The sequence below is a fragment of the Sceloporus occidentalis genome, unplaced genomic scaffold, assembly GCF_023333645.1.
Source record: "Sceloporus occidentalis isolate IW3139 unplaced genomic scaffold, rSceOcc1.0.p SCAF_501, whole genome shotgun sequence".
Taxonomy (NCBI): Eukaryota; Metazoa; Chordata; class Lepidosauria; order Squamata; family Phrynosomatidae; genus Sceloporus; species Sceloporus occidentalis.
This window is the reverse complement of record NW_028317481.1, coordinates 122,380-145,733: the sequence shown is the minus strand read 5'-3', so window position 1 is coordinate 145,733 and position 23,354 is coordinate 122,380. Positions and strand designations below refer to the sequence as shown.

Sequence of the window (23,354 nt, the reverse complement as noted above, 5' to 3'; positions counted from 1 at the left end):
CGACACACCGAGATTCTCACTTAGAAGATCCGGCCTTTTCTCTGTAATTTTGGGGGCTGCAGTGGAGCCCCCGACTTCCTCCTGTCCTGGATCACAGTCCGAAACGTGGCTGGGCGCTGCTCGGCCTGGACAGGTTTTCCTGTGCTTGTTGTAACTGGATCTGCTTGCGTAGACATTCGTGCACGCGCAACACTTATACGCCGTCTCCTCTGCGTGGCCCCGCTCGTGGACCTTCAGATCGGATCTACTGCTGAATGAAACGTCGCAGCGGGAGCAGGCGCGGAGCTTCTTGTGTAGTTTTAGTTGGGCTGGAGTCTCGAAGACCTCCCCGCACTCCTTGCAGTGCAGGGCCTGGTGCAGCTTCCTGTGCGCCGTGAAATCCTTCCTCCCGGCGAATGTCTCCCCGCACGCGTTACATTGCAGGGCCCGGTGCAGCTTCCTGTGCGCCGTGAAATCCTTCCTCCTGGAGAAGGTCTCCCCGCACTTCTCACACTTGAACTCCTTGGGCTCCTCGTGCGTTCTCAGGTGCCTGTGCAGGTGGCGGGGCTTCCCGAAGCTCTTTGGGCACGATGGACACTTGTAGGCGCCTCCTTGCAGGTGAAACCTTTGGTGTAAGATGAGGAAAGACTCTTTGTTGTAGGCTTTGCCGCAGTCGATGCAGCTAAAGGGCTTTTTCCTCCCCGGTACTTTTTTGTTGCAGCGACAGGGGAGTTCGCTGCTGCAGTTGGCGCAATGTGACAAAAGTGCTTGGAGAGTCGAGCTTTCCTTGGAACCGAGAATCCGGCTGCCGTCTCGATTAGCAGCTGTCGGGGATTCTTGCCGAGCTTGACTTTCATTAACGGGGCCGCGAGCTATAATTAAATACACAAAAAATCATAAAAATAATAAAAAAATAAATATGAGAAATAAAACGATACAGACTGACACACGCGGTGCCCTAAATGACGGTTTCATGTTTCTACACTGAACATTTTGGGAAGTTTCTGGTACTTAAAAGAAACATTTTTATTCTCCATCAGATGTCTGGCGAAACGGGTTACTTTGTGGCAAAACCAGACAGCGGCTGCTGGGCGGCTTTCATTTCTACTCATTCTCCAAATTATTGGCTGAAGGAGACAAGCGTAGAACAAGAGAGCAGAATCTAACACTAGAGGGTCAGAGACTGAGGTGGAATGGAGGGAAGTTTTACTTTACTGAGAGGGTGGCAGATGAGTGGAACAGCCTCCCAGCAGAGGTGGTAGAGGGTAATACAGCGAGGGTATTAAACATGCATGGGATAGACATACGGCTCCTGAATCTAAGACGAGTCCGACGACTGATTAAGGTTTGAGTCGTTACAGACGAGACTGAAGGTTTTTAAGGTTAAATTTGTTTCCGCTAATCACAGAAATAATACTGGAAGTTAAAGTGTTAATTTGGCAAAATGATGAAGCCAAAAGTCGCCCCGATCCATGAATATATTTTATTACGTGGAATCTCGTAAATCCCCCCGACCTGGCGAATAAATCACTCACCGGGCGCGATCTGCTCCTCGGGATGTGGAACGCGCGGCGCGGCCGTCTCTCCGCTCAGGTTTTCAAACGGAATTTCTGGGATAAAAGACAAAAAACTTAACATTTTATAATCGGCCCTAAAAACCGGCAACTAAAGCGAGCCGAATGCCGACGCCGCGCTTCACCTAAAACCAGTCAGCAACACAAGCCAACTGTCCCAAAACGTTCAAATCGGTAAAGTCACCGTAACGGACTATGGATTAAAAGTCCCGAGCACTTTATCTCCAGCGGCCAATAAACCCCAGCAAGCGGCCACACGCCTGGATAACACGCGGCTGCATCCTACGCTCCTCCCGGGGGGGATTCACCTCGTGGACAGACTCCTCACCGTCCACCACGTGCCTTACGAGTCTCACTATCCGGGGAATTACAGCGAGGGGCATAAACATGCATGGGATAGACATATGGAACAGCCTCCCAGCCGAAGTGGTAGAGGGTAATACAGTGAGGGGATTAAACATGCATGGGATAGACATACGGCTCCTGAATCTAAGACGAGACCAACGACTGATTAAGGTTTGAGTCTTTACAGCAGGAGAAACGGGCGACTAGACGGGGGCCGCCAGGGGCCAATCTGCTGCCGGGGTCTGGGTTTCTAACTGTTTGTTGGACTTCACCGTCCCTTTAAAGCAAATCCATGTTTGAGGGGCGGCCGGCCCAGAACTGACAGATAACTCGTGGAGTCGAGGCCAGAGATGGGAAGGTCAGGAAAAAACAAAAAAAAGTTTCCCAAAAGCCATTTTTTTTTTCCAGAAAAATTGAACCAATACGGAGTGCGGAACATCTTCTTCTCCGATAAATAACACGTTTACGACGCGGCATCCGGACGTTACGGCACAAAGACCTTTACGAAGGAGCCGAAGAGTCCTCATCGTCCTGATCCCGCCGGCACAAAGAACGGCAGTTACTTCGCTCCTCGTTTGCAGTTGGTGCGGGGGAGTAAATCTGATTGGATGATCGCGATCGCTCTCCCCGTCCAATCCATGCAGGAGGATTAGATGAGATCCTCTGGGTTTCTTCGTTTATGTTGTTGCGTTTGAGGCAAGAAGCTGAAATGTTCGGATCGTACAGACCCTGATGCTCCGTTTGCAACAAAAAATGTTTTTAAAAAAAGCAAATGTAGTTAATTACCGTAGTGTCTCGAATATAAGCCGCACCCTTATAGTTTGGTGCTATTTAAAAGATTTTTTTTTTATTTTTTGCCATGTAATGTATGGTATGAGGCTCCCCCCGTTGACGTCGATGCGGCAGACGTGATCTCCGCCTCCTGCGCATGTCTGCCTCATCTACATCAACGCTGGGAATCCGAAAACGCTCCGCAGTCTTCTGATAAAGATTTAAATTATGGTTAAAAGTGCAGCCTATAATCGGGCCAATACGGTATTTACAGAATAAGCTGCACTTTTACGTGAAATGCAGCGGAGGAAAAATCAGCTAAAGTTTGTAAGACTGCTCCATTTCTCTTCAATTTTTCTGAAAATTAAAATTGTCCTGGAAAAAAAAAAAAAAAAAAAAATTCCCCCCCCCCATTCAAAGTTTCTTAACTTGACAGTGTGAATTTGAGAGTGCGTGTAAATATGTGCCCCAGGTGTGTGTCAGTCAAGGGGCCAGTGGGGCCACCTGCCCCTCACCCACCGCGCGTTTCTATAACTCCCGGTTAGGTTTGGAAGCTGCAGCGGGATCCGGCTTTGCCCTCCAGCCAGACGGATAACACGCCGAGCAGCCGCCACTTACCGGGCAGAACGCCGCCGGGTCCCTCGTCTTCTTCAACCTCCTGGAAACGACTCGAGTCCGGAATCTGAATTCCTGGGAAATAAATTTCGTGTCAGATAAAATATACAAAAGCAATATTCTATCACATACCCAAAATAATGACGCTATTAATTATTAATTATCATCACATCCACAATATTAATATAAAGAGAGACCCTATATTTTATCTCTGATCCTAAATCCTTTTCAGATCGCACCAAAAATTATAATTCAGAATGAGATATCACCACCGATAGTCAAAAATATTTATTGTAAAAAAAACAATTTATAAAATATCTATATGACCCGTGCAGAAGATAACACAATAACTATCCTTTAAACATGTCAGAATAATCAAGTCCAAAATACAGTATTATCGATTATCAAATATGAATCATTATCTTATGAGTCATCAAGTTACATCATCACTTCATATAAACAGCATTTATTATCAAACCAATTAATTTCCAATCCGCTCAGCAAACAAAATAAAATAAATCAGTGTGGTAACAAAAAGATCACTAATATGACAATTAAAAATAATTTAATGTCTAAAGAGTATTAGTGACGTTCCAAATAGATGCAAATAATGCCAAACTTCATCTACAGGTAAAATACCTTTTACATCATTGTCATTATCACGGGTTATAAGCTGCAGTCTCACAAACCGTCATATACAATAATGTCATATACAATAACGTCATATACAAAAACGTCATATACAAAAACGTCATATACTATAACGTCATATACTATAACGTCATATACTATAACGTCATATACTATAACGTCATATACTATAACGTCATATACTATAACGTCATATACTATAATGCCATATACAATAACGTCATATACTATTTCCCAGAAGAAGGTAATTCTATATTGAAGCAGACAAAATTCACCTCTATTCAGAATAATAAAACCATTATAATTACCACCACTTGTTGCTGTGGTTCCGACCGGTCCTCGTAGAAATTAATCCAGGTTCAGTGGAAAAATTAAGTGGGAAAGAGAAATAACTTTCTTAAAGTTATATATATGTTAGATACTCAAAGTAATTAGGAGAGTATAATATGGTGCCAGGATCTTGTGATGTTCCAAATTCTAATTGTTCGGGTTTTTCAAATTTTCTAAAACGTAAGCTTTTAAAGACCGGGCTTATTATCATATTCCCCACCTACTGACTGGAATTCTCCAATCATAACGGTGGGTTTTACTCATTATAATTAGGACTTCTTAGCGTATTTGCACCGTTGTATTTCCTTCATTTACCTCTAAGAGACGCTCTGGTGTAAGAAATAACTTTAAGACCTGCATCTCTAGACGTTACCTTCTAGGTAGTAAATCAGTTTTGGGGGTCTTACGACGTATCCCCCATTCCAATTTACATTGCTAGAGATACGCAGCTTCTACTCCTTAACTTTCTCATGGAAGAAAACGCTAATTAGGAAAGATTTGCTGAAGCAGCGATATACGATTCTGACTGACATTTTACGTTCATGTAAAATACAGAAATATAAAATACTTGCTTTCCAGCCTAAAATATCCGACAAGAGTCCCTCGGTTATCCGGAAAGGAAACCGCGTCGCCGGAGCCCAGTTACTGCCACGGAGCGCCACCATGAGAAGACTCCACGAATGATCAGGATCACAGGAGAACGGGCCGCCGGTGACACGCGTGGCCCTCGGGGGACCCACACTGCGGGGCAGCCGATAACGGGGAAAATGGGGTACACTAGATCCGTGGTAATAGACGTCAGGGGCAGTTTTCTCCTCACTGACTGACCCTGGAGGGTAGATGTGGTTCCAGGTTGGTGGATTCCACCACAGGCCAGAAAGAGGACATTTTCATTGAACATTTTGGGTACGGATCCAGAGTATTTACTGACCCAGCGACAGGAGGTTCCTGCGGTTCTCCGTCATCACTTCTCGGTAAAGCTCCTTCTGCCATCCGTCCAAACCTCTCCACTCCTCGTCCGAGAAGCTGACAGTCACGTCGTAGAACGTCAGGTGCATCTGAAACACGACGGGGACTCGGCTCAGTGTCATGAATGGAATGGGATGTTTATCTATCAGGGGCCACATTAAACTTGCAGATTTAAGGTATTTGGGGCAAAGAAGTGGACGGAGTCACACAATCTATATACAGATGGACACAAAAGGAAAAAGATACCCCTTATGATGTCATCACTTGAGTCTTTTTTTTTTTTTACATTTTAAACAAGTTTTTAACTATTTTTAAGATATTTCATACGTTTTGATGAGGCAGGAGACACTCTTTCCACCTTCATTACCACTGATGCTGATCACAGAGAGATCAGTAAGCAGGGCTCCATTGCATTGCGGTTTGCAGTAACTGTGATCAGCCTGCGGGGGGGGGCAGTTCCTACTTCCATTGAGGCATTCCCTGTTATTCTAAAGTAATCAGCGCAAGCAGACAGTGCCGTTACATCACATCACTATGTAAGAATCTAGTGATGCCGTCCAATAGCACCCTGATCCCCCATCTGTCGGTGTTCAACTGTCCCCACCGGTGCAAGAACCTTAGGGCGTACTATTACATCCTTGGTCACCAGAGGTTGAGGTGGGCTCGCTGGATACAGAAAGTAATTTCCTACAGCAAATGCCAGCCAGGAACACAATATAATGGAGACGGTAATGTTGCCATCATTGATTCCATGGCTGACCAAGGAAATTAAAGAGCCCCTTAATCAGAGCTGTTTAACTCCAGCCATTCCGACACGGAGACAAAGAACAAGCGTCCTCGGCCCACACGCTGACAAGCATATATATATATATATATATATATATATATATATATATATATATATATACATACATACATATATACATATATACACATACATACATATATATAATGTGTGTATGTATGTATGTATGTGTATATATTATATATATACACACACACATACATCCATACACATACATATATATCGCCATCATATTCCGCAGAGCTGTACAACGGGTAAACCGGAGATAACAAAAGGCATTGCTCAAAGAGCTTACAGTCTAGCGTGGTTATTGATCTGCTAATCACTTAACCCAGAGGACCCGCAGTCCAATATTACTTCCAGTTCGGAGTATCCGGTAAGTTAGCCCTGCGCCGGTAACCGCAGACTGCCAAGCAGGGAGATTGCATCAAACTGAATTTATTTTTTTGTCTGGGTAACAAAAATAATACCCCAGTGAGGGGCAGTAGATATTGGCTGGATTGAGTAAATTGTAGTGTTTCGGTTAGGATGTTGAACTAGCTGAATGGACGGTGGAGTGATGGGAGGGGGGTAGAAGACCCCGCGCTGGGGGGATACAGACAGTCAGGAGAGAGTTCAGGGGGGGGGGGAGCTTACGGGATAAAAGTGATTAGAAAACACAGATCTCATATTCCTGGCTTGGGAGAGAGAAGAGAGAGCGGTAGGGAGAGAGGGGTAGGGAGAGAGGGGTAGGGAGAGAGAGAGAGGTAGGGAGAGAGAGAGAGAGGGGTAGGGAGAGAGAGAGAGAGGGGTAGGGAGAGAGAGAGAGGGGTAGGGAGAGAGAGAGAGGGGTAGGGAGAGAGAGAGAGAGAGAGAGGTAGGGAGAGAGGGAGAGAGAAACAAGCGGCCACCAGGTATTAACCCTTTACGGGATTTGGGCCTTGAATGCTCTTTGGGACGGGAACCGTCGGGATTCTGACATCAAAAGTGGAACATTTTGGGTTTCTGTTTCCGGAAAGTTTTATTTCCATCCCTGATCTATGACCCCGAGCGGCTTCTAGAAGCTACGAGGGGGACGGCAATCCTTTTAACAGAGGAAAGGAAGAAGAATGGCTTCCCATGACGAAGATGAAGAGGATGAGCGGTAAGTAAAGGCTACTCTCACTGACACACAAATCACCCAACCCCAAAAACAGCCCTATTAATACCAAAAATCACAGACCCTAATCAGGGGGGTCGTCTCCCACCCCAGGGGGATCCAGGAAATTCCAGAAAAGGTCGTTTCACCAATTTAACCCTTTTCTAACCAAATGTAGAATCAGACACACAAAATATTATTATTATTATTATTATTATTAACGCCCAAACCCTTCCTAGAAACACTTCTTTAATCAAATAACAGCTTCTGAGAAATGTCTGTGTTTTAACCCTTTAAAACTCTCCACGTTCTAACGTCAATAAAGGAAAAAAATAAACTTTGAGACCCGTCTTTAAAAGCAGCGAGATAACGACCCGCGACGTGTTACCAAATGTATCCGTACTACGTGGCAGTGATAAAGAGATCCAAATACACAAAGGGATTAAATTCTGTAACGGCTCTAAATAGCCTCGGACATCAGACCGGCTGGCCGCATGCCGGCACTTTCACCACATCGCCAGCATCAGAAGTAAGCAAAGGGCCGATGGCGGGCCGATCCCTGCCGACAGACATTCGCGTTTCGTTACTATGTATTATATAGCGCCATCATATTCCACAGCGCTGCACATTTACTTTAGCGAGAGGGTGGTAGATAAATGGAACAGCCTCCCAGTGAGGGAATTTAAAGCCGTGTCAAGCCATCAACCTGTAGCGGCCACCAACATAACTTGACTTCCTTGTAACCCTTTACTCCCCACCATGTTCATTCGGACTATTCTCCGGCGTATCTGTCTGTACCGAGCCTCGTCGGCCGAATACCTCAACCCCCGAAACGCAGCCCTAACCGTCTCCTCTCCATCAACTCCAATATCTGAACTCCCGTCTCTCTCCCCACGGGCCTCCTCCTCCGGGACTCCCTCCTCGGCAGGGGGGCAGAAAGTGGGGGGGGGGTGGAGGCATCCTTCTCTCCCCTAACCGAATCTACCGTTCGTTCCGGGGCTCTCTGTTCTGTGGCGGCTCCGTTACTTTTATTTACATGGCGCCATCACATTCCGTAGCGCTGCTGCAACCCGAACAATGATTGGAAATCACAAACAATAACAAACGGGTAGAAAAAAAAATCCTGGGAGCTTACAATCCGTCTCGTCTCTCCACACTGCTGTGATCACCCCCCCGCCAGGTCCTACCTCCGCTGGGGTCCCCTTCCTTCTCTCTTCTGACATCTCGCCCGGCTCCGGACTCCGCTCCGGGTCTCTTTCCCAGGGAACGGATTCTCCGGCACACACTCGCCTCATCCGCTTCCCTCCAGATCATGCTTCTCTCTCTCCTCTCCGACCTTCTAACCTTTCTACCCCTTACCGATGAAGCACCACGGCCCCCAATACCCTTCCTCCGCTCTCACAGGAACCTCTTAACCCTTTCCTGTCCAGAGAAGGCAGCGTTCTTTCACAAGCTGTTCTCTCTAATCACACCCATTCTAAAAAACCTCCCTCCCTTCCCCCTCTCGCCTCCAAGTCGTTGGAACGGATCGCCCAACTTCCTCTCCGTCTACAGAGCGTCTCCATGGAAATGAGTAACAAAAGTATAAAAAGTACCCGACGACTTCCTCTCTGCCAAAGCAAGCGGTCGCCGGCTTCGTCGCATGTCGGGATCTCGGCTTCGTGATCTCCTCATTTCTGTCTAATGGTTCCTCCTCCGTCAGCTTCTCCAGAGAGACGTCTTCCCCTCATCCACTGTCTGTCAGCGACGGAAACCCCGTCAGAAGCTGCAGCATACGAAGGGTAAACGAATGGATCTCTGGGGTGTCCCCGGGGAGCGGCGGGAATCCTGGGGGTACAGATGGATAACGCGGAGTCCCGGGGTGTCCGAGCCTCAGCGATGGAAAGTTACCCGAGGCCGTCCGAGATGTAGCCGGACCAGAGTTCCTTGGCTACAAAACCCCGGTCTTCAGATGACGAAGGAAAAACAGGGTCCCCGAATGAGCTCCTGCTCCGGAACCCCAACATATCCCCTGAAGGGCGTTGGGATAGGGCAGCAGGCGGCCGTAGCCCCCGTGCTCAGCCGGGATTCATGCGCGGTCAGCCGCCAAATGTCTCTGTTCCCTCGTAATGTCTCTTTTACGCAAGTAATGGACCCTCACAAATTATAGATCGTTTTTTTCTTCAGAAGCCGTATTCATGAAACGTTAGAAACATTCAGCAGATAAAATGAAACGAATCCGAGTAGCCGTTTGCGGTTTGAGCCTAAAACAGGAATCTGAATAGAAAAGCCTCTCGTCTGTATATGTAACCGGCGAAGAAGAATACAAAATTACCAATGTTAACCCTGACAACACGAATATATGGGAGAAGAGCTTACAATCTATTAGGGGGTTGGGTGAGAAAGAAGGCGACAAGCGTGGGGGGAGCTGTACCGGGAGGGTAGATTGTGAGCGCCTCCCGTGGGGGTGTATTTACAGAGTTTTTAGGTAGAATAGGTGATTTCCAGGTACGGTCCAGGTGAAGCGCTAAAGACGAGAGCGGGAAGAAGCGATAACCGCGGAGGGAAGAAGCAGTTTGTGGGAAGTGGGCGATATCAGGAAATAAGAGCAGAGATAGAGGGGGGGCGCAGGGGTCCGTAGGTTTTGGATTCTGGAGGGTGTGGGGGGCTAGTAGAGGGACTGGCACGGCGGCCGCAGATGGGATAGAAAACTATAGTCTGGTAGAGGAGTTCAGGAAGGATTGATCAGATCAGATCGCGCATCATCCACTAAACGGAGCGACTCGGCTGCGCGGATCATCCACTAAACGGAGCGACTCGGCTGCGCGGATCATCCACTAAACGGAGCGACTCGGCTGCGCGGATCATCCACTAAACGGAGCGACTCGGCTGCGCGGATCATCCACTAAACGGAGCGACTCGGCTGCGCGGAGCGACATGGCTGCGCATCAGCGGCTCTGAGGCCACGAGTTGACGCTTGATCCGGCCGAGGGGGTTTAACAAGGTGTGACGACCTCGAGGAAGCCCACGGGGTGACTGAATGGTGTGGCACAGACAGGGGGCATGCAAACCTAATACAGACAGCAGGCAGGAATGGGGCAGATCCACAAAAGTGGTGCAAATCACGCCATAAAAAGTATTTATTGGTGAATAAAAATATAAAGAATCAGCGCGACGCGGATAGAAGCCCCGGGTACAGGGTCAGTGCCACCCCGTACCATGCAACGGTCATAAGCGGGGCGATTTGGCTCTTCCCGCGCTGCGAGACGCTCCTTGAAATCAATTATAAAATTCCTAATAAAACGGAACATTTCATTCTATAAAATAGTCCGTCTTAAAGAACCCCAGCCTGCAAAGCTGAGGACAAGCAGGGTCCCCCCCCAAAAAAAGCATTTATTTTCCTAAAGCAGCAGCCCTTAATGCCCCAAATCCCCCCCCCCCCCCCATTGCTACCCCTGAAAGGGGAAAAACAGTCCGATTACACAAATGTAAAGTCTGCGTCTGGCTGAACATTTTACAGATAAGAGGGCCGGCGGGGACAGCGTTATAAATCCTCCGAGTGGGGGGGGGGGATTAGTAATCCCAGGTTAGCTGCAGGGAAAAACACAAAGCGTGGAACGTTTAAAAGCCGCCTTTATCACTTTAATAATAAAGGAGTTAACTGGCGGTGGATAAACCTCGTGGTCTTTTCCCATTTCATTCCCCGGCTCGCTCTCTGCCTGTAACGCGTAAAACACGTGAAAAAAAAACACAGATTTGATTTCTTTTTAAGATCAGCCAACCAGTCGCAGAGAGCGTTAATTAACAGCAATACGCGCTTACATGCCTTCAGGGGGGGAAAACAATAAGGTGCGATTAACCACTGCACACTTATACATAGATGTCATATGTTAGAAGCAATGGAAGGGAGTTTTACTGAGAGGGTAGTGGATAAGTGGGACAGTTTCCCAGCAGAAGCGGTAGAGGGTAATACAGGGAGGGTAATAAACATGCATGGGATAGACATACGGCTCGCGAATCTAAGACAAGACCAACGACTGATTAAGGTTTGAGTCTTTACAGCAGGGGGTTGACGGGGGCCTGATGGGGCCGATCTGCCAGCAGGTTCTGAGTTCTATTTTTTGTATATAACAGATCTGGATCCTTTTACTGCCGGACAGACGCTCCAGCAAGACCCCACAGTATAATCTAAGTTACCTGCACAGGTAGCGCCCTGGCCATCTTTAGCCGCAGTCCACCTCAGGGCATCGCATCGAGCGCTCTTTATAAGCACGACAGCCGCCAGGTTTGTTCAGCGCGGGGCTCGTTATCGCTGAGAGCCGCCTCATTCCCTGCAGTGATCGCTCGCAGGTGTAGTTCGAGCCGGAGCAGCGATCAGAATCACTCCTGTGCAGACAGAACCGATAACCAAGCAACGGATCGGAGGCATCGGCGTCCGTCTCTCCGAGTCTCTCCCGTACCCGGCCTTCGCAGCCAGCCGGGGGATCGGATTTATTAACCCTTCTTGTGCCAGCAAGCCTCTGTCTGGCTCGTTAGTAATACCGGCTACAGCTAATCAAACGCACAGCGACCGCATTGTGCGGATAAAGAAGCGACTCGTTGGGTGGATAAAGGTATAAAGAAGCGACTCGTGAGGATAAAGGTATAAAGAAGCGACTCGGGTGGATAAAGGTATAAAGAAGCGACTCGTTGGGTGGATAAAGGTATAAAGAAGCGACTCGTTGTGAGGATAAAGGTATAAAGAAGCGACTCGTTGTGAGGATAAAGGTATAAAGAAGCGACTCATTGGGTGGATAAAGGTATAAAGAAGCGACTCGTTGTGAGGATAAAGGTATAAAGAAGCGACTCGTTGTGAGGATAAAGGTATAAAGAAGCGACTCATTGGGTGGATAAAGGTATAAAGAAGCGACTCGTTGTGAGGATAAAGGTATAAAGAAGCGACTCGTTGTGGAGATAAAGGTATAAAGAAGTGACGTCGTTGTGAGATAAAAGGTATAAAGAAGCGACTCGTTGTGCAGATAAAGGTATAAAGAGCGTCAGCTTCGGGTGTTCTTGGCGAGTGCGGGGAAGCCTCGTGGAAGTCAATATTCAGGATACTTTATCGTCGCTCTTACATACAAAGAAAATAAGAAGTAGCCTCGTTCCGTCGGGAGGATATTACCTCGGAGGCTGCTTTCATGAACAATTTACTGCTGGCAGAGAGTTACACGGCTCGACGCACAATTTAGTCGACTTAGAATCCAAGTATCTACCTTGTGACGGTCCGGGAGCCGCCTTGCAGGTCTCTGATGGGCGGCAGGGAAAAGGGTAAATCCACATGGGGGATTCTGCATTAAAGCGCAAATGATGGCTGGAGGTTCCCCTTAACATACGGTAGGAGTGACAAGTGCCGTCTAGTGGCAGAGAGAAGGACATTGCTGGTAAACAAACATTTCCCCCATACAACTATCTGACTGGTGATGACAAGCAGGGAAGTTACAGGACGTCTTATATATATCTTATAATAAAGTCCTGACAAGCACCAGCAACCTCCACAAGCTGGCCACGGACACTGAAGTCCATATAAAGAATATTTCCCTGTCTCAGATTACATAACCCCCCCCCAACATATCACATGTTCAAATTGGGACAGCTGTTTTGGACAGTGAGTGACCACCTGCCCACCTCATCCAGTGAGCCACCACAACCCCACCCAGCTGCCAAAATGTGATCAACATCTCCAGATGTGGAATCTGCTCCCCAAAGAGACTGTGCTGGAAGCCTAATATAGTATGAGCAATATACAGGATATAACGGGTTATAAGGACGGGATTAGTTATACAGTACGGAGAGTATATAAATATATAATATGAGGAATATACAGGGATATAACGGGTGATAAGGACGGGATTAGTTATATGGTCGGAGAGTATATAATATGAGGAATATACAGGGATATAACGGGTTATAAGGACGGGATTAGTTATACAGCCGGAGAGTATATAATATATAATATGAGGAATATACAGGATATAACGGGTTATAAGGACGGGATTAGTTATACAGTACGGAGAGTATATAATATATAATATGAGGAATATACAGGGATATAACGGGTGATAAGGACGGGATTAGTTATATGGTCGGAGAGTATATAATATGAGGAATATACAGGGATATAACGGGTTATAAGGACGGGATTAGTTATACGGCCGGAGAGTATATAATATATAATATGAGGAATATACAGGATATAACGGGTTATAAGGACGGGATTAGTTATACGGCCGGAGAGTATATAATATACAATATGAGGAATATACAGGATATAACGGGTTATAAGGACGGGATTAGTTATACGGCCGGAGAGTATATAATATATAATATGAGGAATATACAGGATATAACGGGTTATTAAGGACGGGATTAGTTATACGCCGGAGCGTATATAATATATAATATGAGGAATATACAGGATATAACGGGTTATAAGGACGGGATTAGTTATACGGCCGGAAAGTATATAATATATAATATGAGGAATATACAGGGATATAACGGGTTATAAGGACGGGATTAGTTATACGGCCGGAGAGTAAATAATATATAATATGAGGAATATACAGGATATAACGGGTTATAAGGACGGGATTAGTTATACGGCCGGAGAGTATATAATATACAATATGAGGAATATACAGGATATAACGGGTTTATAAGGACGGGATTAGTTATACGGCCGGAGAGTATATAATATATAATATGAGGAATATACAGGATATAACGGGTTATAAGGACGGGATTAGTTATACGCCGGAGCGTATATAATATATAATATGAGGAATATACAGGATATAACGGGTTATAAGGACGGGATTAGTTATACGGCCGGAAAGTATATAATATATAATATGAGGAATATACAGGGATATAACGGGTTATAAGGACGGGATTAGTTATACGGCCGGAGAGTAAATAATATATAATATGAGGAATATACAGGATATAACGGGTTATAAGGACGGGGTTAGTTATACGGCCGGAGAGTATATAATATATAATATGAGGAATATACAGGGATATATAACGGGTTATAAGGACGCGATTAGTTATACGGCCGGAGAGTATATAATATATAATATGAGGAATATACAGGTATATAACGGGTTATAAGGACGGGATTAGTTATACGGCCGGAGAGTATATAATATATAATATGAGGAATATACAGGATATAACGGGTTATAAGGACGGGATTAGTTATACGGCCGGAGAGTATATAATATATAATATGAGGAATATACAGGGATATAACAGGTTATAAGGACAGGATTAGTTATACGACCGGAGAGTATATAATATATAATATGAGGAATATACAGGGATATAACGGGTTACTAAGGACGGGATTAGTTATACGGCCGGAGAGTATATAACAGGGGCATCCAACATGCGGCCCGCGGGACCTCGAGGTGCGGCCCGCGTGAGATCTGCAGTCCAGGATCACAAGAGCTGCTTACTTGTGGGAGGGTCTATTGTCCTGTACAGAGGAAGCGGGAGGCCACGCCCCCTGCTGAAGTCTGTGAGCGGCATCGAGAGCTGTAGTGCAGGCAAGGGGGTGGGTGTTTGAATGAGAATGCGTGATTGAGGGAATGAATCTGGGAATGATTGAATTTGTGTGTGTGATAGCATGGATGTGTAAGTGCTGGAACCTAGGCATGATGGGACTGTGATTGCTGTTAGCAATCACACTCCTATCATGCCAAGTCAGCCAGTACATGCTGAAACCTGGCTAGCTGCCCCCTTGTGTATTGATGCTGCCAGCAGTATGGGGTCTGCACTTACAGCCACCCTGTACCAGCATGTACTGGCTGACTTGGGATGATAGGAGTGTGATTGCTAACAGCAATCACAGTCCCATCATGCCTAGGTTCCAGCATTTACTGGTTGTCTGGGTATAAAAAGAGTGTGTTTGCTGTTAGCAATCGCACTCCTATCATGCCAAGTCAGCCAGTACATGCTGAAACCTGGATAGCTGCCCCCCTTGTGTATTGATGCTGCCAGCAGTATGGGGTCTGCATTTACAGCCACCCTTTACCAGCATGTACTGGCTGACTTGGGGTGATAGGAGTGTGATTGCTAACAGCAGTCACAATCCCATCATGCCTAGGTTCCAGCATTTACTGGTTGCCTGGGTATAAAAAGAGTGTGTTTGCTGTTAACAATCACACTCCTATCATGCCAAGTCATATTGTTGATTTTTTTTTGTCCAATTTGTGGTGTGTTAACGCACTAAAATTGGACAAAAAATACAATACTATTAATTTATATATGATTGTTGACAGCACTCCTATCATGCCTAGCCAACCAGTAGATGCTGGAATCTGGGTATTGCTGTTAACAATCATAATATATAACTTTTTTTGTACAATTTTGGTGTGTAACTTACTTTTATTAAAAGTGTGGGATTTTTTTGTATTATTTTTAAAGGTGAGGGGGGGGGGGGTCATTTTCGTTTAAGTGAACCCTGAATTTTCAGTTTTGGTCCAGAATTTTCATTTTAGTGCATCCATAAAATAAATAGAACTATTTTCATTTTTATTTATCCAGAATCCTGAATTTTTAGTCACAAAACTTTGTAGGCCCAGAAATCAGTGAGAGGAAAAGTAAAGGTTTTGTGTCATTTACTTTATTTTAATCTGCATATCTTATTAAAGGCCATAATTTTTTCACAGTGAAAAATGAGTGCGGCCCGCGCACATATACAATTCTGATGAAGTGGCCCACTGCAGAAAAAACTTGGACACCCTGGTATATAATATGAGGAATATACAGGGATATAACGGGTTATAAGGACGGGATTAGTTATATGGGCCGGAGAGTATATAATATATAATATGAGGAATATACAGGATATAACAGGTTATAAGGACGGGATTAGTTATACGGCCGGAGAGTATATAATATATAATATGAGGAATATACAGGATATAACGGGTTATAAGGACGGGATTAGTTATACAGCCGGAGAGTATATAATATATAATATGAGGAATATACAGGGATATAACGGGTTATAAGGACAGGATTAGGTACAGTTTGTGGTGAGAAATCAGACGCCACTTTGGAGTCGGGATGGAATTTTAACCCCTTTTTGGGCACAATTCGAAATGAGGTTTGTTTTTTTTTAATTAATGAACAAGCGGGATGGCGATTCGCGTAGGGATGATCTGAGGGATTTGGGTTTTATTCCAATCTAATTGACCAAGTTACCGATTAACACTCAGACACCGGGTATAACGGACACCGTACTGATCACTTGCTACTCCTCGCGTACAGCCCGTTCTTTTACTATATAAACATAACACATCCGGGTCTCCATCTCCAGAGCAAGATCGATTCAGCACTTCCCGCGCTTTCCCGCGCTCTCTGACCAGCTGTCTTACACAGCCCCGCCCATTCCAAGGTTAGCGGCATTCGAGTTGTCATTCGCTGAGTGACCCATCACTCACGCCCAGTCCAGTTTAGAGCCAATGCTTTTCTAGACTCGTTCTTCCACAGCAGGGGGCGGTGTCAAGAGGCTGGAATTGTCTAATCTCCGATTGGCTGAGGCTCTTCTTCCTCTCGTAGCTCATTGGCTGCTTGAATCCGGCGCCAATTCTAAGCCCGCTGAGAGGATAGTCAGGGTTAGAGACGGAAGCTGTGAGCTGAGTGGGGCCTCTTGACTGCTGGCAGTGTGAGGGCCAATTTGGAGTCCAGGTTGATGCTAGTTTGAGAGTCCGAGCAGGCGGTTGCAGTCCGCTATCACCTTTATTGCCCTTACCCGGGCATCCGCTCCGTCCTGCTGTTAGTAAGTGGTCGTAAGAGCCTGGCATGTGGCCCTCAGTCTCCGGTTCTGTTGGGCTTCACTAATGGGGCGCATGGTTGTATTTATTGCCCCTCAGCATAGGGGGTACTTGGATTTTCTATGGATCCCGCAGGATTGCTCCTCTCCTGGCCGGGCCTGGTCCTCGTTTCGTGTCCTTCGCTGGATGCAGCTGTAGTCATTTCTGACCCGTCCCCCTTTGTGCCCCTCGCTGTAGGCATCCTGCCCAGTGTAACCAGTTCAGTGCCCACCCCCCATGTTACCAGTGCACACCCCCCGTGCCCCTCACTGTATGCAGTTTGCCCCTAGTTGGTGCATTTTCTCTGCCCCCACACCTGGTTGTGTGCAGTATGTACCCCCTCCATGCCTCATGGTAACCTTTCTTTTGCCCACAGCTGTTTTCTCTGCCTGCCTTCCTTCAAGATGGAGATGACCACCTCAGCTCCTTGCCCATGTGCTCGGCTCTGGCCGCCGCTCTGGGCTCCCCTGTGGTTAAGGCTCTGTTCTCCTGCGAGGCTGATACTGCCATGTCCCCTGTCAGTAACCTGGCCTTCAACATGGATCAGCTGGCATTGCCTGGGCAGGTAAGGGGATGTGGGCAAATTCCCTGACTGCCTGCTGGGGCCTGTGATGGTGGGTCCTGGCATTCAGAAAACTAAAAAAAAAATGCATAAAAATTCTTTATTTTTATTGTACAGCGCTATGGAATTTGGTGCTATATAAAACCGTAAAGAAAATCCTACCCTCAGTGTCTACAGCTGGTTACTGCGGTCCTTCCTATGTGAACTGCTGCCCCTGGGGTCCTAGAAGTGATTTAGTGCTCTGACCCCTTAATGACAAAGCCCATACATGTACTGGCTGAAAATGCATGGTTAGATGGGTTTAGGGACTGCCCATTGTCCTTAAGGGGGGTTAAATGCTTGTCTAGTGTGCCCTCTGACATGTACTCTGTGCCGATCCTCTGTTTTTATATACATTGTCACACTTTCTCTATCCCCTCAGTAAATGTGAGACCCCTAAACGGAAGTTGTCTGACCGGTGGTGTATGCCGAGAAACGACTCGTCGGACTCCATGGATGCAGGTCTGTTTCCGGTGTTAATGTGATATGACGAATATTTCACCTGCTGACTTCACTTGACTGACTGACTCTGCTGTAAATATTCCTTCCTCTGGGCCCTAAACAAATGTTAGCTGGCCGTGTTACGACGTGACTGCGTGCAGACTTTGGTTTTTGGGGTTATTAAAGCTCTATCGCTAAATCAAAATGTGATTAGGGTTCGTGAGAAGCAAATAGCCCCCGCAAAAAAAAAACATACGTTTAACACACAACAAAGCAGACATGGGCAGCATTGCTAGGCTCTGGTGTCGGCCTATTTGGAAAGTCCTGTATCTTTACAGCCGTGGGGAAGATATGCCGAGAATGTGGAGTCCGTCTTCACGGAGTGCTCTGGACAGGGCAGCATTGCGTAATTTAGTATTCCACGCAGGCCTTGTGCATGCACCATGTGGTTTCTGGTCTGCGGATCGATGCCAGCTATCATACTGAGGTCCGATGTAACCCCCTTTACTTGAGTTTCTAGTGGATAGAGCGTTGCCACATGGCCTCTTCTGTAAGTGTTTTGGGGGTAGAAAGATATGTTTACTGCTGCTTCCATTGATTGCTACTTTCCCACCCCCACTCCAGGTCTCTTTCTGGAATCGCCCTCGTGCTCTGGATTTCAAAGACATTGATGAAACGTGAGTACCTCGCTGGGCGCTGTAACACTTGCATGCATTTCCCGTAGGGAGCGCCGTTTAGGTGCTTCCTGTTAGCACCGTGTGCTGCGGGGGAGCTCATGCTCTGGTATATGAATAGATATTATATATATATCTATATATATATATATATCTATATATATATATATATCTATATATATCTATATATATATATCTATATATATATATATCTCTCTGACCTGTGGACACAATGCTGCGTCTTCCCGCTGCAGATATTCCAGTGCGTTGCGCATTGTTTACATTCCTAAGCAGCAGAAATGATTTGCTATGGAGAGCTGGAGCCCCGAAGCCGTCTAACGGGATTGTCTCAAGCAGAAGCCGCTTGGTATTGGGACTTGGTCATTGCAGCCCCTTTATGACCATTAAAAACCATGGGCTATTGCCTTACTAAGCAAAAAGCAACACATTTTGTGGGTTCACGTGGTGGTAACAACTTCCTGTGTCATTTTAGGTTTGAAAAAGCCGTTCTTGATGCTGGAAGACCTATAAAGTAAGTATTTTCCCATACAGCCCTAACAATGTGTAATGCATATTAAAGCACTCTTTAGGAGGAAGTGTAGCACAAATATTAAGAGGAAGCTGCTAACAATTTAAGGAGAGGTCTTCCAAAAAGATCTAGCGTCTGGATCTCAAATTTCCCACAATGACCGGTTAACCCTCAAAATGCTGGTTTATACGCTTTGAGCTGCATTCTAATGCTTCGTTTCTTACTTCAGCTCGAGGTTACCGGTTGGCAGAAGACGCTCCCTGCCGGTGAGTTAAAATCATTCTGCAGTTTTTCGTGTTGCTCTTAATATATTTCTGTTTAAGATGCCTTAATTTAACCCTTTATGTGACGCTGGGATTCCAGTAAGAATTGTGTAAAGTTTAAGGCATTCTTTAAGCGGCAGACCTGAACAAATCCGTCTGTGCATGCGTGAAGCTGTATATTGTTTGTTCTGATTGGCTCTGCTATAACTAGATGTAGATATACTCGAGGTGGGAGATAAGGGCCATTTGGATCTGCTTGTAACTAAAACCAAATGAGAACCCTGCCCTGCTTCCGACTATCTCTTGCCCCATGGGCTTCCTGTAAACATTCCTTGTTTTTGTTCCCCTCCTCAGCAAACATTCCTGGGTTCCAGCCCAGCATTCAAAAGGAACCTTTCAGACTCTCTAGGCTGCGAAGTCTTGCATTTAAACGACTCTGAAAACAAGGAGAATGTAAGTACACGGATTAAGCGCCATTCTATTCAGATTTAATGACTAGTACAGAAAATGCTGTCCTGCGACTTTTGGGTTAACAGTTGGACTCCCAGCCGCCGTTCTTACCTTCTAGAACCAGACGGCCCGGGTTCCAGCCGCATGGCTCTGACTGGTGTGGACTTCTAAGCTATTTATTCCTTTCTAGGAATCTTTCCAGTTTAAAATGCCAGCAAGACCGGCTCGTGGCAGCCTACGTTCTCTGTTTCACGGTGACGGGAAGGAGAGCCTCGTGCAAAGGCAGAAATCTGCCCCTGGCTGTATGGTATGTTTAAAAAAAATAAAAAAAAAAATATATATATATATATATATATATATATATATATATATATATATATATATATATATATATCCAAAACACGCGGGTGGAATCCATCTGCTGTGCAAAATCTGTCCTCAAACCTGCTGATTTTGTTTGATGTTGGAAATTTTCTTCAGTTTGCATCACCTTCAGGAGACGCTGAAGTCTCGTCAGGTTCTTTCTTGAGGAGAAAGTCGTCTTGCGCTTCCACTGCAACTGACGGCAGCGATGACGGCTTCCTGGAAATGCTGGACGGGGAGGAAGAGGAGGTACGGTCCCCACTCGTGTTGTAGCATCTCATGGCGGCAATGCTTAAATCCTGTGATAAACACATGGGGGGCTTTGACCATCTAAGGGTTAAGATTCCTTGGAACGGTAATTGAGTAGGCTCTGGGTTTTGTGGCTTCTGCTGATATCTGTTTCTCTCTGCAGAATGATACAGAGTTTCCCTGCGCTATGGCGAGTCTCTGGACTGCGCCTCTGGTGATGAAAAGCACCGAAAATGTAAGTTCCGGAAACTCTTATCCTGTGAAAGACGAGAAGATGGACGTGTGAATGGGATGAAAATATTTAAATAGCTATTTGTTACCCTGCCGTTAAATGGCGTGTTTCGTAACGTTGTGCTTCGAGAGCGTCACACTAGCTGTATGGGGGGGTTTGTAGTGTTTAGAATTGGGGTCCAAGCTCCACAAATGGCTAAACTGGTAGCGTTAATTCTGCCCGTAACCCTTTACCTTCCCAGCTCTCCGAGGTGCTGTCTCCTTCCGTACGTCACCCTTACCGGGTGGCTCACAAGCGCATGGAGAGGACGCAAGGTGAAGAGGCGCCTGAGAAAAGCAAGCGGAGGAGGAGCATGCTCGACGTACCCTGCGCGGAGGAGTCCGGCCGTGATATGGTGAGTTTATTTCTATCTGGCGGGCCTCTTCAGCGTTAAGACAAATACTCTCCCCGCCAACACTGACGAGCTCTGGTTCGGTTTTAGAGTCCGGCGCTGATGCGGTCAAAATCCATTTCAAAGGAGACGATGGAAGATATATTTGATAGCGATCAGAGGGATCTTATAGGAGACTTCTCAAAGGTGTGTGTGCGCGCCCCCCCAATAATGTAGAGTCTTCTACACCCCCTCTAGTGTTTCATTGCAGGAGTTTGGGCTTTAGTACTAAACGGCTGGCGTCTTGTCTCTGCAGGCCTTTCTCTTTCCTACTGTAAGCGGAAAGCACCAGGAGTTGAAGTATATTACCCCGGAGATGGTAAGGGCCCTACTCTATTATTTTACCAAATGCCTTCATATTCTGCAGCGCTGCGCAATGAATACTAACTGCTTCCTCATACTCTTCAGATGGTTATGATCTTAAACGGCACATTTGAGGCTTTCATTGAGCGCTATGTGATTGTTGACTGCCGGTACCCATACGAGTACGACGGCGGACACATAAAGGTGAGTTAAAACATTAACCCTGTGAAGGTGGATGTCGCCTGAAAAATGTGTTAACGGGAGGCGCCGGGGCGCTTGGCGGTAAACGGCACGCATCGCCTGCTGCTGGCTTATTATGGATTCGCTGAAATACTTTGTGCTCGGTTTGTGTTAGTAAATCCCCTGCCTGATTCTACAAATTGTATCTCGCTGCAGCAGGATTGGTACTTTATGTTTACTCTGCACGTTTTACCCGTTCAGGGAGCCGTTAACCTGCACATGGAGCAAGAAGTCGAAGATTACTTGTTAAAGAATCCAATCAAGCCGACGGGTTCCAAACGCGTCGTTCTCATCTTTCACTGCGAATTCTCGTCTGAGCGAGGGCCCAGGATGTAAGTGCCCTGTTACTAGCGGCTACTCGGCCCTTCTTACCATGCATCGCCTGCGTGTTTCCTTCGCGCTGCGAGCTCCAGGCAGCTGCGGCTCGCTCTGATATTTGTACACGGTGTCTTAGGCAGGGGGGTGTTGGTTGAGGGGTCTATGGGCTGCCATCTGAGGCTCATAATTTATAATTAAGTATTTGTATATCTATAGGTACAAAGTTTTTGCGGGAGAAAGATAGAGGCTTGAATGAATACCCAAATCTGCATTACCCGGAGCTCTACATCCTACAAGGTGGATACAAGGAATTCTTCCACAAATCCAAGGTAAATGTTGGTTGTACTGCAGACTACAATGTGAGGAGGTTTTACTTAACTGAGGGCAGTAGGTAAGTGGAGCAGCTTCCCAGCAGAGGATAATAATGCATGGGATAGACATATGGCTCTGAATCTCAGACGAGACCAATGACTGATTAAGGTTTGAGTCTTTACAGCAGGAGAAACGGGGGCCGGATGGGGCCGATCTGCCTGCGGGTTCTGGGTTTCTAGTCTATATACACTCTGCAAGTGCTTCTTAAGCTTTTTTTTGTTTTTTATTAAACATTGATGTGAATTTTTCTTTTAACAGACCTTCTGTGAGCCGCGGAGCTACCGGCCGATGCACCACGAGGACTACAGGGAAGACTTAAAGAAGTTTCGTCTGAAGAGCCGGACCTGGGCCGGGGAGAAGAGCAAACGTGAAATGTATAGCAGATTAAAAAAGATCTGAGGTGTGCCAAACCAGGCCCCCCCCCCCCCCGTGCTGGCGTCTGATGGGCGCCGACTAATCTTTGCCTTTTTTTTTTTTTTTTTTTTTTTTGCACTTGTCCGGAAGGCCGTAGAAAAGGCATGGAGAGCGGGATTCACCAGGAGCGCTGGGTCTTGACAAACTTTTATTCTGGTCTCGCTATCTCTGTATTCCAGGCCTCCCCGGATCACTTTGCGTTGCTGCGGTGAAGTCCGTTGCCGTGGGAACCACGTTGTGAACACTACGTGTGTTACACTTTATTTTGTTGGCATTTTATTTCTCCCCTTCCCCGCTCCTTTCTCTCGCTGTAGAGAGTTCTTATTGAATCAGTGATTCACTTTTATTCCGGGCGTATTGTGTACAAGAGACGTTTAGTGGGTTAAACTGGGATTACTGGCTTTTATTTTCATGAAGTTTTAATCTGCGCTGAGTGTCGTGTAAATGTGTTCACTGCTGCTATGATTGTGAACAAAC

The 23,354-nt window shown here is 46.2% G+C and overlaps 1 pseudogene; it reads left to right on the top strand.

The window, feature by feature from the left end:
• The first annotated feature begins 17,402 nt into the window (after window positions 1–17,402).
• LOC149271505 (M-phase inducer phosphatase 1-like) lies at window positions 17,403–22,862 on the top strand (annotated as a pseudogene).
• The last annotated feature ends 492 nt before the right edge of the window (window positions 22,863–23,354 follow it).